At 52.5% G+C, this 15115-nt stretch overlaps 1 protein-coding gene across 12 annotated transcripts in view; it reads left to right on the plus strand.

Moving 5' to 3' along the window:
• Ahdc1 (AT-hook DNA binding motif containing 1) overlaps positions 1-15115 on the plus strand; it is a 67829-nt gene that overhangs the window by 20732 nt on the left and 31982 nt on the right. For 2 of the 12 annotated variants that reach the window (XM_074080879.1, XM_074080877.1), the window contains exon 3: positions 8370-8460. The exons of 6 other annotated variants lie outside the window; for them this stretch is intronic. The gene's annotated coding sequence lies outside the window, so the exon portion shown is untranslated. Of the gene's footprint in view, positions 1-6741; positions 7505-7526; positions 8033-8369; positions 8461-15115 lie in introns of those variants that run through there. 4 more of the 12 variants (XM_074080875.1, XM_074080880.1, XM_074080881.1 and 1 more) reach the window with 4 other exon arrangements.

Below are 15115 nucleotides of genomic sequence, written 5' to 3' on the forward strand. Positions count from 1 at the left end.
ACCAAGGCTATTACAAAAATAACTAAAGCAAAAAGGGCTGGAGGTGTGGCTCAAGTGGTAGAGTGCTTACCTACCAAGTGGGAGGCCCTGAGTTCAAACCCCAGTACTGCCAAAAAAAAAAGATGGTGGGATAAAAACACAAAAAATAAGATGCAGCTGGAAGAGTTTGGGCTTTGGATCCTGTGTGTCCTTAATTACTTGACTCCTTTCTGAGCCTCAGTTTCCTCATCTATCAAGGGAAAATAATCATGGCACTGATGCCATAGGGTTTTGTGAGGCTCATATAAGATAAAATATGAAGGGTTCGAGCTCTGAAGCAGAAGCTCAGCGTCTATCTGGATGCTATGGTCCAATTACTGAAAAAAGAAAGCATCAGCCCCTGGACTGGCAGTCGACCAAGTCAGGATAGGAATAATAAGGATGGGGAAGGGGAGATAAGTGACAAACCCAGCTTTGGAGTCAGACTGGGTCTAAACCCCATCCATGGCAAGTGGCTTGCCCTCTTTTCAGCCTTGATTTCCTTGTCTGTAAAATGGGTATAATAGTAATCCTCTCTTCTACCACAGGGTATAGTAAGGATTTAATTTATTTATTCAACAAGTATTTTGGAGCACCTGCTAGATGCTAGACATGTTTCCAGTCACTACAGATAGTAAAGGTGATACATTTTAGCAATCTTATTATTTTCCTAATCTGGAAAGAGGGAGACTGTTCTAGAAGGAGGAACTGAGTAGGCTGAGACTTTTAGAGTGGAGGTGAGCAACACAATAAAATGCCATGGAGATAATAGCAGGCTGATATTTATTGAGTGCTTACTCAGTGTCAGGCACAAATTCACTCATGAGGCAGGTGCTTGTATTATCCCCATTTCACAGATAGGAAATGGGTTCTGAGAGGTACAGTGACATCCTAAGCTGTGTAGTTGAGAGACATGAAAGCCATGTTTTTAATCACAAAGTTTTAAAGTGGTTTAAGAGATGGACCTAGGGGTGGTGGCAGGGAGGTGGTCTAGTAGAGGGAGGAGGGAAACCTGGTCCAGGATGGTTATTGAGCTCAAGGAAGGCAGTGAGTGAAGACTGGCAGGAAGATTTCCCAGAAGAGGTGGTTTTGAGAAATGGGTGAGTTAAGAGATGGAAGGCCAGAGCATTCCAGGCAAGGCACAGGCAAAGGCCCTGAGGTGAGAATGAGTAGCATGGCTTAGGGCTGAAAAGTAAGAGAAAATGGAGCAGCTAATGAGGGCTGGGAAGATGGTGGCCTCAGGGCTATAGGGAGGGAGACAGCCCCAGGGAAATAAGGGGGCTAGCGGATTCAAGAGACTTAGGAAAGGGAATAGAGCATAGTGATCAACCGGGCAGCTGCTTCTCACCTACCATTTTGAAAATGGGGAGGTGCTGGTAATCAAGTACCTGCTCCTCAGATGACAGAATCTGTAAGCAGTGCTTAGCACACACCTGGCAAGTAGTCCATATGTGGCTCATTCATTTGTTCTTTCACTATCAAGTGCATACTTGGTGTCAGGTCCTTTTCTACACTCAGTAGTGAACAAATTAGATTGGAAAAGCCCCTGCCCTCAAGGAGCTTACGTTGGGAGGTTGAAAGGCAGTTCACACAAAAACAAGTAAAATATATGGTTTGTTGGCTGGCCATGCCTATAATGCTAGCACTCAGAGGCTGAGGCAGGATTTGAGCTCAAGGCCAGCCTGGACTACGGAGTGAGATCTTATCTCTAAATAAATAAATGTGTGTGTGTGTGTGTGTACATGGTTTGTTAGATGGTGATAAGTGCTGAAAGGGAAAAGAAAACAGGCAGGGGCTTAGAGAGTGCCAAGGTTATAAGGTGATTTTATATTTTTTTTATTCATTCATTCATTCATTTGGAGACAAGTGTCTCACGATGTAACCCAGGCTGGCCTTGAGTTCCTGGGCTCAAGCAATCCTCCCATCTTGACCTTCTGAGTAGCTACAGGTGCACACAGCAAGCCTGGCACCGTGTATATTTATTTATTGGTACTGGGGCTGAGTATAATCTTAAATGGTTACAGATGGAGGCTATGGTTACTATTTGTATTATTTGCATGTTTTAGTAGTAAAAGCACCTGCCAGTTTACATGTCCTTCATGAGAATCATGTGACGTATAGATATTGTCACTATCTTTTAGGTGAGGGAGGACACTGAAGCTCAAACGGGAGACTGACTCAGGAGTCATGACTTTGAGGACAGTGCTATGCTGGCTGACCCTGTGGGCCCCTGTGGTGAGGCAGCAGAAAGAGAATGGCTTAGAGAGGACGGGCAGTGCTAAGGTACCCAGCATCCAAGCATGGAGCTGAGCTGGAGAGCAGGACAGAGGCCTGTTTCCTGGAGCCAGAGCTATGGTCAGCATACCTCAGCCTGGCCTGCTTGGGGTGAGCTGAGAGAGTAGCTAGGTCCAGGAGTAACCCTGAGGGCAGAGCAGGGACAGCAGGCTAGGCATGAGACACTGTGTGACTGAGCAGAGGGGCAGAATCTGTCCAGAACTAAGTAAGCATGTGGGTGGCGTTGCAATTGAGGGGAGGGAAGGGAGGAGAGGAAGAAGTCAGCCCACTGACCAGATGAGAGGGAATAGCAAGGAGGTCGGCAGGGTCAGAACTGGCTGTGAAGGCCCTTGAATGTCAGGCCAGAGACCTTGGCCTTGATGTTGTCGTCAGCAGTAGGGAGCTATTAAAGGTTTCAGGGCAGAGACACAGTGTCACGAGAATGGGATTTGAGGAAGATGTATCTGGCACTAGGTGGAGGAAATTCCACAGAGGCTACTGGAGGTGGGAATCGCACTGGGAGGCCGTCAGAGTTGAGCAGGTGAGAAATGATGAGGTCAGATCCCAGAGACAGCTTGGACTGGTGAAAGGGGCAAGGCCTGGGGGATATGACTCCTGGGTGCTAGCCTTGAGTCTACTCAGGTTTTTAGAGGGACCTGGGGCTGGTTCTTTCCTCCCCTCTATGTGCCTCTGTCTGAGGCCATTTGAACTAAAGGCCCCTTCCTTTTTTTTTTTCCCCTTTCTTTTTTAACCTTTCAGGCTGAAATACAAGCTTTGCTTAACATTTTGTGAGGTTTACAAATCTGCCAAAGTCTAACCATGGAAGCAAGCTAGATGATCAATATTAATAAACAGCAGCTAGCACTAAGTGCCTGTTATGGCAGGTGCTGGGTGAAGTGTTCTACTTCATGATCTTGTTAGAAGCTGTATACCAATCCTATGGAATAGGCACCATTGTATTTATTCTGCTTTATAGATGAGAAAACTGAGAGGTGGCCTAGAGAGGTGAGTTGCTCAGAATCAGAGCGGGGATTTAAGCCTGGGTTTGTCAAATGTATTGCCACTAAGATTAGCCTAGGATTCTAGGATTGAGGAGGGAGAAATGGCAGGGAAGTGGGCAGGTATGGCAGGATTTTCCAAGAAAGCCATGGAGAAGTTAGAGCAAAAGGTAACAGAAACTGGAAACCGGGTAGTGGTGCTAGCTCAGCCCTGAGGAGAGGCGTCAGGCAAATCAGAGGTGAGGGCTGGTGATAAGATTTCATCTGCAGCTCCCTGACCTCACTTCCAGAGAGCTTGGTATCTGTCCCACGTGTTCTTGAGCTAAGGAACTTGGTCTGGGGTCTCCTGGGAAAGAGTGGAGTGTGGGTTACTCTAGTCTCAAGGCCTGATTATGTTTGGTCCCTTGGCAGGGGAGGGCTTAGCCCTGACTCTTTGACTCAGCCTTCAGTGCTGTCTCTGGAATCTACCCTCCCTTCTCATTCCAAGGCCATTGAGAAGGACCAGTGGGCCTTGATCTCTTTAGGGGAGTTCAGAAGTAGAGACACTCTTTCCATTCCAGAGAGGAATCCTGGGGCCCATTTGCTGAGATCAGCAGTCTCAAGCTGCGTAGGAGCCACTTTAGGCTCTGGTTTAGATCCTGGTTGGCAGCACCATCTAGAAGCACAGCAGTAGGTGATCTAGATTAGATGAGGCTGTGGTCTCAGGCAGGAATCTAGATTTATGGTGAGTTGGACTTGGTCATTTAGAACAGTGTCTTTCTGTAAAGAGCCAGCTACCAAAATTTTTAGACTTTGTAGGCCATTCAGTCTTTGTCATGATACCTTGAAAGTAGTCATAGACAATACGTAAACAAATGAGCCGGATTCTGTTCCAATCAAATTTCAGTTGTAAACAGGCAACAGACTGGATTTGGCCCATGGGCCACATCTCCTGATACTGAACCTTATTTCTCCTGAGGGGTATGCAGGTTTTAAACCTTATCAGTCAGTGATCTAAGCAAACAGGCTTGGGGTTTCAGGCTGGAATCTGGATCTATAGCAGTTAATATGGAATGTGAGCTAGAGCTGAGTATTGGAAACTAGTGAATAAGCAATGTAGTATATAATGGTTTCAAACAGACTTAGTTAAAATCTCTGGCTTAGCTTAAATTTACAGAAAGCTAGGGAGGGATGGTATTGGGGCAGTAAGATTTAGACCCACACATAAGGCTGTGGTCTGGATATGGGGAAGTGGGTGAGCTAAAGCCACACAGATATCAATCTAGAGCAGAAAGAGCTTTGGTCTCAAGCCAGAGACCATATGATCTAGAGCACCACTAGCCAATAGAAATGCAATGGAAACCACGTACAGAATTGAAAACTTTCTAATACCCACATTAAACAAAGTAAACTTAATTTTAATAATGTATCCTATCTAACCAGTATATCAATATTATAATCTCAACATATAATTATTGTAAAAATTATTGAGATATTTTACATTTTTTATAGCAAGACTTCTGAACCTGGTGTATATTTTACACTTATAGCTCCTCCCAGTTTGGACTAGCCACATTCTTAGTGCTTAGTTAACTTCATGTGGTTGGCAACTACCATAGGGACAGCATAGGCTTAAAAGCAGGTTTTACTTTGGGACCAGGGTGCAGAGGAGTCACAAGCAAGGGTGATCTGGAATAAATAGAGCTGGACATGCCAGAGGTCGCTGAGCAGACTTGAACTGGTGTAGACTAGCCCAGCAGGGGAGAGCACCTGGGCTCTGGGTTGAGGGGTGGGGGTTCCCTCCCTTGGAGTTCTGACCCAGTGGCATCAGGTGGGATCTCTCACAGTGGGAGACTGTGGGTACTCTCACAGTGTTCAGCATTATGTCTGGGCCCCCAGCGCCTCCTCCTCCCAGTGTCACCCTGACTCCGGAGTCTGGTCTAGCCTGGCAGGTGGGGGAGGGCAGGGTGGCAGCTGGACCCTTGAGGGAGCTAGAGCTCCACCCCTCCAAGCCAGCTGCTGCCAGCCTTCCTGGACTGACTCTGTGGAAACAGGGGGCCCAGAGACAGAAATAAACTGCCAGGTTTCCGGGGTGGAGGGGGGTCAGCTGCCAGCCTTTGTGCTTCCTTGCTGGGTTGTGGGGGGAGCAGAAAGCAGCTTCGGGCCCTGCCCCAAAGAGTGGAATGTAGCTGTTCCCCCCTGTGTGCCCTTCCCTTCCTTCCCACACCCCTTACCTCTGAGGCTGGGTTGCATCTAGAATTTGATGGATTAGTGAGCCCTAGGGGTCCAGTAGTCTGAGGGCATTTGAGAGAAAAGGCTGGTCCCCTGGCACCTGGACACAACTTGGTGCTCGTTTCTAGCTGTTCCATCGTGGGAACTGAACAGATTCAGAGGGCTATTGTGGGCACTAGACTGGGAGTGGGAGGATTTGTGTTGGATGTCTACTTTGCCACTAACTGGCCAAAGGCAACTTTGGACAAATCACACTTTGAACCTCAGTTTCCTCCTCTGTTCTGGGTGGGTGCAGTGTTTGTCCAGCTTGTGTCAGGGCACTGTAGTTTAGTGGTCTAGTCATCTGGAGCTAGTTTGCCTACTTCTGGGCTATGCCATTTTGTGACCTTTGGCCAGTCACTTAACTTTCCTGAGCCTCAGTTTCCTGGTACACAAAAAGGATAATATTTTTTTTTTTACCGGGATCTTGTAATCAAGCGAGTTAATGCATGCTTATAATGCAGTGAAAACGCATTGTTCAAATGTAAAGGATTTTCCCCTGCAAAAGGCCTTCTTAGACCCCCTCACTTTATAAACCGAAAAACTAAGCACCCCCCCCCGCCAAAAAAAAAGCGTGAAAGCATTTTGCTCAAGGAGAGGCACACAGCAAGCAAAGTCTTTATATGGTATCCACCACATAAAGCCAGGCAGCTCATCCCAACTTACAGGTAAGGAAATCGAGGCCGATGATTGGCCACTGGTTCATAGTAGCGCTATCCAGTGAGGCCTGAGTCCGCCGCTGGGGAGGGAGTGCCCAGGCTCACCGGAGGAGGGGCGTGCAGGTAGCGGGCGCCCTGCAGCCACCACCCGAGCCAGGCGCGCTGTTTATTAATAATCCCTCCACTCGGCCCGGGCAGAGCGCGCAGGTCCGGACCGCGGCCGGGCGCCTCCCGGGGCCGGCCCGGGCCGGAGAGGGATCGAGGCGGCCCTCCCTTCCCTTTACACGTGACTCCCCCCTCCGCGGATAGCCGAGGGCCCGGGCTGGCGGGCCGGGGGCCAGGAAAAAGCCGAAAACACTGCGGCTGGGCCGCTCCCCTCCCGCTCAAAATAGCCCCCGGCCGGGGCTGCCACGCATTCCGCGGGACCCGAGGCGCGGGAAGGGGCGGCCGGCCCGGCCCCCGCCCGGCCCGACGTGGCTGCCCGGCCGGGTTGCACGGGGTGGGGGCGAGGGCGGGCCGCGCGGCCGGCCGGCATGTGGCTCTCCTTCGGGGAGCCTTGGCAGCCCGGGCTGCGCGCTGCGCCGGGATGATGGAGAGCTTCTGGAATTTCCTGCAGCTGGAGAGCGCGGCCGGCCGGGGGAGCGGGCTGAGCGCGCGGCTCGGGAAGGGGCGCCTAGCCACCCGACCCTAGGGGGCGCCTCCGCGGCTGGGGTGGTGGGGGAGATCTCCCCGCCTGGCCCCAGACTGCGGGTGTGGCAGGAGGCTCCGCTCCCCTCCCCCGCCGCCCTTTTCGGGTCTGGCGGGGGTCCAGGCCCGCCCCTCCCGGCCTGGGCGGAGAGGGGCCAGGTGCAGGCAACGCCCCTCCCCCAGCCGCCTGGTTTCCCTCTCCGCCCGTCACCTCTTCCAGAAGTCAGAAGCCCTGCGGCCTCCTCCGGGAGGGGGCGGGGGTGGCAGGGATCAGGGGGCAGCCAGGTAGCCTGAAGGGCGGCGGCGGGAAAACTCGGAGGCGGACTCCTCCGCCGGAGAACAGCTGGACCTGCAGACCTGCGCCTTCAGCTCTAACCGAGGCGTCGAAGGGCTTCTAGGAGGGAGGCAAGGCAGTCATCTCCCAATTCCCCTCCGCCCCCAGCTACCGAGCTGGTGGCGGGTGGACTGCTGGAAAGATCTTGGATGATGTCCCCGACGGTGGCGATGGTGTAGCTTTCTTTGGGGGCGGCTCTGCACCTTGCAGGTCCGGGAGTCCAGAAAAGGGCCCCCGGGAGGGAGGGGCTTCCTTTTGCTGAAACTTTGAGATCGGGGGAGTAGGTAAGTGACCTCTGTGGGGGGAGGAAGCGGGGAAGGGAAAGAGGCCTACCTTGCCCTTTGTGGGGGAGGGTAAGGGATGCTTTCCCACAACTTTTCTGGATTCCAGCACCATTTGGTGCTCTGTAGACCGACGAACCTAATTAGCCGTTTGACAACTCAGTAAAAGTTTCTTTCCCCCACCCCCATTGGCCCCAGACAGGGTCCAGGTCCCGTCCCCACCCTGCACATCTTTACACGTTAAAGAAAAGCCTTGGGGATAGGCCGGTTTGGAATGCTTGTCACTCACTGGCTGTGTGACCTTGGGCAAGTCTTTTCACTTGTGAGTTTCCCTTCCTCAAGAAAAACTAGATGTTAGTAGGCAGGCCATAGCCTTGACCTGGGACTTAAAATTGCACATTTAACTAATTAGCATAGTGTCTGCTTGCAGTAAGGGCACCTGTGCCATGTCCAACCCTATCCAGGGGCAGCCCTCAAAAGTGTTTGAAGTCCCATACCCTCTAACAGCCCTGTGAACTGTGGCTTCCCAAGGTAAGTAGCACCTCTCAGGTAGACGGTAAATAAAGCCATTGGCTTTTTGGGGCGCTCATTTACTAAGTACATATTTACTGTTAGTTACTCCCTGCTAGCTCTGTACTATGGGGGAGACCTCTAAAGTTGTTCTGGGAGATGAGAACTATGACTGGTTGCAATATATATACAATACATATATATGTATATATATTGTTTTGGGGAGCTTATTGTGTTGTTTGTTTGGTGTTACTGGGTTTGAACTCAGGGCTTGTTCTTAGTAGGTAGGCACTCTACTGGTTGAACCACATCTCTAGCCCTGTCACTTTTTTTTTTTTTTTTTTTTTTTTTTTGATAGGGTCTCACTGTGTAGCCCAAGTTGGTGTTGATTCTTCAGCCTCCTGAGTGCTGGGATTACAGTTGTGTGCCTTGGGACCACACCCACCAAAGTATGTTAAAGTTGGAAGAACCCCTATAAATCCTTCCTGCCAGACCAGCTCTAAGTGTGGATTGGGAAACTGAGGCCAAAGGAGGGGGCCAGACTCCTCACAACCTCCCACTGTTGTTACACTGGGGGTGGGGTCTGGCAGAGAGCACTGGCCCAGGCAGGCTTGAGGATGGTGGAGTTCTGCTTTTCCTTTCCTTCTCAACCCCTTCCTGACCACTGATACCCAGATTCAAATGCAGATGCCTCCTCTAGGCTCCCCCTCAGCCCAGGGCTGCCTGGGCCTGTATTGTTCCCACCCTCTCTCTGCCCCCACCTCCCTATTTCCTGTTTGATTAGCCTTCCTTATCCACTAGGAAAGATTCTGGTCTACTGGAAGGAGCTCAAGGTTCCATTTGTTGTCTATGTAAACCTGAGCAAATTACCCCACCTCTGTGAGCCTTAGTTTGCTTTTCTGCAATATGAGGTTGAAATAAAACTACCTAGGAAGGGCTAAGGGTGTAGCTCAGTGGTAGACCACTTGCCTAACATGTACAAGGCCCTGGGTTCTATCCCCAGCACCCCCCACGCACACACAAAAAAAAACCACATAAAACTACTTAGGAGACCACCTCTTCACTCATCCCAGAGGCATCCTGGCAGAGATCTGTTTAAAGTAATGCATAACAGGCATGCCCTGGAACTAGAGGGAATTTGCCTGTAAGGCCACATATAGAGAATAGAATAACCTTCCTTTTGGTTCTGGGAGGCAGTGCTCTGGGGCCCTGGGATGGGAAGTTAACTTGTACCATGGCTAGAATGTGGTAGACCAGAAGTCCATGGTGAACTACCACAATGGGGCACCCTGTTTTGCAAGGCAGAAAAATGTTGCAGGTTGGACTGAGGACTTGTGTCAAATGATAGAGTGCTTGCCTAGCAAGCTCAAGGCCCTGAGTACAATCTCCAGTACTGCAAAAAATAAAAATAAAAATGTGTGTGTTTGTGTTTGCAGGCTTGGGCTGTAGAGCGGGCACCAAGGCTGTAGAGCAGGTCCCATTGGAAAGCAATGCAAACATACCTGGCCAGTTTCTCCAACTCAGAGAGAGTTCACAGGGAGGGACTAAAAGAAAGGCTGTGTGACTTTGGACGGGCTGCTTCACCACTCTGGTCCCTCCTGCCTAGTGGGGGGAGGCTGAATTAGTGACTCCCTCAGGCACACTCTAGCTCTTGACAGGCTCCAAGGCTGTGTTGACTGATGTATCCTAGGAGATAGGAGCACAGAGAGAACCAAGTTAGCTGGGAGAGCCCTGTCAAGGTATCTCTGCCCTCCCTACCCCCACCCCCAGAAGGCTGGAGTGCCTTCCTTTCTGAGACACACCCTGGCAGAGATTGTGGTGGGTGGAGGAGGCTTGTCACCTAATCGAGTGGCACTGCTGATTCCCAGGGTCCCTGTTGTCTGGAGGGAGGCCTGTGCTCAAGAACAAGAGCTTATGTCAGGCCGGGCTGTGAGACTGCATGCTTCTAGGGGAAGACAATGTGTGTGTGCCAGGGAGCAGTCAGCCTCCAGAGATGGGGTGCTGGGCATGAGGCAGCTAGCTTGTGAGATGGTGGGCCCCAAAGAGTGATCACAGGGCAGTGTATCAGAGTGTGTGCAAGACAAGGAGACTGGCAGTGGGAGGGAGGAAAAACCATACCTGAGCCAGGAGACCCAGCTTTGGGTCAGGGCAGCTGCTGGACAGGTTCCAGCCTCATGGGGAGTGGTGGAAGAGTTTGCCTGTGCCCAGGTTTGTCAGCTTGTATATGGAGTTAGCTGAACCTCACTGTTTGGATTGCGGTTGTCATATTCTATCTGTGTAGATATACCTCTATCTGTGTAGAGGTGTTGTCAAGGTTTCCTAAACAGTGTTAGGGTGTGTGACTGTAGGATGATGTTGTAAGAAGACAGCGGGCAGTACCTGGCCATTTGGGGTGCTATCAGGTTGTACTGGGGCTACTGATTGGTATTTTCAGGCTGCCACTATCCTGGCTAGGTTTTGGGTGCCTCTTTCCCTCCACTCCCCACACAGAGGGAGGCCCCAGGATGCCTGAAAGGAGGCCTCCCTCCTGCTTTCCTTCCCTCCACAGGTAGGCAGGCAGCTGCAAGCCCGCTCATTCGCAGTAATTTTACCACGGTGCCTAAGTCAGGAACAGGCGTGAATTGACCTTTTAACCCCTTCCCCACCGTGGGATTAGACTCTGTTTCCTGTTCAATCTCCTCCAGAACCAGTTCCATCCCGCCTGGGGCCCCCCAACAGTGGATAAGCAACCTCCTCCATCGCTTTTTTCTCCCTCCACTAGTACTGGGCCTTGGGGGCGGCCCGAGGGCCAGGCTGGTGCAGGGTCTGGCAGAAGCTGAGGGCCCAGGCGGGAGTGATAAATATTGAAGAGGAGGGATTTCGGTGTGGGCTGGAGCAGCTGCAGTGGTTCGAGTGTCACACTATCTCTCCCCAGGTTTACTGACCCATTTCCATTCACGCGGCTGCTGGTTTCCTAGCAACGGCAACAGTCCCCCCAGAACAGGCGGAGTGTGTGTCTGCCATTAGCGACTGCTGCAACTGTGTCAAGGTTACCCCGCTCCCTGCAAACCCACCCCTGCGGGTTTGTTTTCTGCCAGCGCCTGGCACACACCACACCGTGCCAGCCAGGCAAGGGGAGGGAAGGGGGCTGTGGGCCAGCCCAGGGGCTTGGGGGGTAGGGTGAGGAAGAGCTGTGGTTCCCTGTCTGTCCAGTGGGAGCTAACTTGGACTGAGTCCGAAGTGCCCCCCCCTTGGTGGAATTCCTGAGTCTGAGGGGAGCAGGGGGTGGAGCTGTCCCTCTGCCCTGACCCCCGAGATTCCAGAGCCTGGGGGGAGGGATGTGGGCCGAGGGGCCTCTGGGAAGCCTGCCCGGTCTGACCCCACCTGGCTTGTTCTCCTGCCCTGGCTTCCTCCCACTTGTGCAGCAGCTCTGGGCTCTCTGCTCTCAGCTCTTTGTCCCAGCCTCTGTGCTTGGTCTCCCCCATCAGACTCCCCAGGGTAGGGTTCTATTTCTCCCATCAGACTAGGGGCTCTTGAGGTTGGGGTTCACTGATCCCTCTTCTTCTCTGCCCTGTTTTTCCACATGTCATGGGAGATAAGATTTAGGGTGGCATGGGATAATTTCTTAATGAGGACTAGCCAGGTACACTCCCCTGTGCTACCCCTCTTGCCTGCACTCCTCCCACCCAGCAACCCTCCTATGGGATTGGCCTTAGGAAACAGAATACCCATCTTTTTCTTCCCAAAAGTTAGGATACAAAGGGTTAAGGCAGTCGTCGCCCCCCCCACCACCAATGTCTTGGTATGTGAGCTCCCCCAGGCTGGGGGGGATGGTAAGATGGGGGTCTGTCACCTTATAGCCACTCATGTGGTCAGCTCAGACCTGACCAGTCACATTCCTAGCCAGGAGGGCTGGGGCTTGAGGTTTAGGGCCGGGGCAGAGGCCTGGAGGGGGGCTGAGTTTGTAGGAATGGAAGGCCCCAGGGTGGGAGTGGGGGTGGAGACAGCCAAGAAGCTGGGGCAAGGGGCAGCTGGGAATAAAACCTGAATCTACCTCCCATTTCTCTAGGCCTCAGTCTCCCTCCCTTAAAACCTTCCAAGGGCCCACTCATCTGTGACGTAGGAACAGACCTGGTGCCAATTCTAAACAAAGAGAAGAGCTTGGTAAAGGCAGTTTCTGACACGCAGGGTGGCCCGGGGACTTGTGGGTAGCCTCTAGTGTGACTTTCTGGTACTTGCGGGGAGGTTGGCTAGGTCAGAGGCTCTGGGATCTAGGGTACAGAGTAGGCTGTGCTTGACTGTAGAGACACCTGGGCGGAGAGACCCAAGGAGCCTGGTTCTTTGCCCAATCCTGAGGCTGGCTTTTCCTGACCTCAGTCCCCTCATCTGAGGGACTTAGGCCAGTGGTCTCTAAAAGCCTTCCTGTCCTGTCAGTGGCTCTGGGTGACAGATGAGGGGTTGGGGGGCAATGGTCTGGAGAGGTATGGGAAGCTGCCAACTTAAGGGGGAGTTGCAATGTGATCCTACATCGAAAATAGCCCAGGTCATTTTCAGCTGCTTGGGCGGAGGTATCTGATCCCAGTAGGGCAGCTTGGGCAGGGGGCAGGGAGGAGCATTCAGTAAAGCTCTCTTGGGAAACCGGACGCTAGGATGGGAGGCTAAGGAAAGGTTGGCATGCCCCACTGGGCTTCCTAGTACCTACCCAGCCTGGGTAGAGGCCCAGGAATGATGAGGAATGCAGAGGGTTAACAGGAGGTGAGGGCTGGACTCCAGCCCCCTTTGGGTCCTGGCCTGGATGAGGTGAAAGGTCAGTCCCAAGGAGTTCAGAGCACAGCTGGGGAAAGAGTAACCAGATCCTTCTCCTGTAGCCAGGCTCTGGGGATCACAGCACCGCCTCCCCCAGGGAAGGTGCTTTGACATCTCCAGGAAGGAGTTTATTTCCACTTGTTCTCAGCAGGGGTGTGGGCTAGGGGAAGATCCCAGCACTTGGGGTCAGGAAGAGTTGCAGGCCCAGTGCCCCAGCCAGTATGACAGGGCTTTGTCATCCTGGGGTCAGGGGAGGTGGAGGTGAGCCTTGCTGCATAGGTTAGAGGTAGCCTGTTCTGACCTGACTCTGACCTTGGGCCTCATTTATAATGACTCGGTGGGATGAGGACAGTTTAGAGTTAGGAGACCGTTCCCCCAACACTGTCAGATTATAGAGAATGGCCAGCCTGATACTAGACTTGACATTGAGATGTGTTTGGGATGGAGAATTACTCCTCCACTCAGAGATGGCTTTGCTGTCTGTGGTGTGTGTGTGATGGGCTGCTGGGGTGTAAGATGGTGTGATGGGAGGCAGAGATGACAGCACATGGAAAAACTTGGGCTCTGAAGTCAAGCTTGGCCTAGGTTCAGATCCTTGCCTCCATCTTAGGCAAGCGGGTAACCTAACATCAGTTTCCCCATCCACAAAATAGGACAAATAGTACCTACTGTGTAGGGTAATTACGAGAATCGCACAGAACAGGTGCTCAGTAAAAAGTAATGGTGTAGCAGAGTGTAGCACAGTGGTAGAGTGCCTTAGCATGCTTGAAGCCCTGGGTTCCATCCCCAGCACTAAAAAAAAAAGGGGGGGGTGGCAGTAAGCCTTATTTGGTGCAACAGTCACACAGTGTGGAACCTGATTGCAGCTAGCAGAGGGACTCCAGAGCAGGAGTTGCTAAACCACAGACAGGAGGAAGATGGTAGTTTTGAGAAATGGGACTAGGTTAGTGTCCCAGGGCTGCACATGAGGCTTTGTGGGTATCCATAGGTGACTTGGGGTAGGATGGGGTATGGTGAATGGAATTGAGTATTTGGCCTGGGGTGGTTCCAGACAGGGTTGTTTCCTACTGCAGACCTCTGGGACTGGTGACGGCCAGTCCTCCACTCCCCACCCTGGCAGGCTTTGTGTGGCTGTGTGGGTGTAGCTGTCCCCGGAGTGCAGCTGTAGGTATGCTTGAGAAGGCGCAGGCATCCCAAGAAAGAACAAGTTGCCTTTTGTATGCTTCCAGCCCCTAGCTGGGCTGGGCCCTCTCTAGGGGATCCCCTGTTTCCGCGCCTAGGTCCCCGCCCACTGACAGCGCCCCAGTCCAGCCTGCCACCCGTCCCCATCCGAGGGGTACAGTATGAGCGCCCCCTCCCGGGGACGGGGATCTGCGCCTAGGATGTGGGGAAGGGGGTCTTGGGAAAGGGAGTGTGTCTGAAGCCCGGCCCCGCCCTCGTGACATCACTCCAGGTGCTACCAATCTCCTGAGCCCGGCCCGCGGGCAGCCCGCCCCCTCGCAGCCACTGTTTCCCCAAGTGCAGACCGCAGTGGGTGGAGTCGGCGGGAGGTGCGGGAGGAGGCAGGCATGAGGGTGGGCGGGGAGACCGTTGAAGGCCTCACCCTTCCGGCTCTGAGAGAGGCTTAACACGCGACCCTGAGACAGCACTCAGCTCCCCTTGAGGAACCTCGCCAAGACCCCTCTGGAGCGCTCTGCCTTCTTGTCCACCTGTCCAGATCTTGCCAAGTACTATTTTCTGCAGGAAACCTTCCCTGAACGATCTCCAATTTTTTTTTTTTTTTCTGATTACCTTTGCCCTTTTAGTGTCCCTCTAAGCACTGGCAGTAGCCGCACTACTAACACAGCTGCCACCAGCTGCCGGCTACTAAGCAGGTTGCTGTGTACCAGACATTGCCCTGTGGTTTTCATGGGACACCCTTACCTGACTCGTCTTTGTTGGCTTCCTGTCTTGTATTATTGAGCCCTGCTCACTACTGGATTGAGAGCTCCTCTGGACAGGGGCTACAGACGTGGTCTGGCTCAGAATAAGCACTGCTAAATGTTTAGGTTGGGGGATAGATGAGGAGATAGGCCTGTGTCCAAAGTCACATAGTAAGTAGGTAAAACAACCACTGCTAGAAACCAGGGTTCCTGGCTCCCTTCAGGCTTTTGCCTCTGGTATGTGACTAAGAGTAGAGAGTTGCACAGAGAATTGCTAGAGGCCTTCCCTTTTCCCATGGGAGGGTCTCTGCCCAGTCCCTCCTCTCCATGCAAAAATCAGAAGAATCCTAGCTCCATCTTTCTGTGCAGTCCACACATCTTGTACCAGAACCTCTGA

Source organism: Castor canadensis, chromosome 7, assembly GCF_047511655.1.
Source record: "Castor canadensis chromosome 7, mCasCan1.hap1v2, whole genome shotgun sequence".
Taxonomy (NCBI): Eukaryota; Metazoa; Chordata; class Mammalia; order Rodentia; family Castoridae; genus Castor; species Castor canadensis.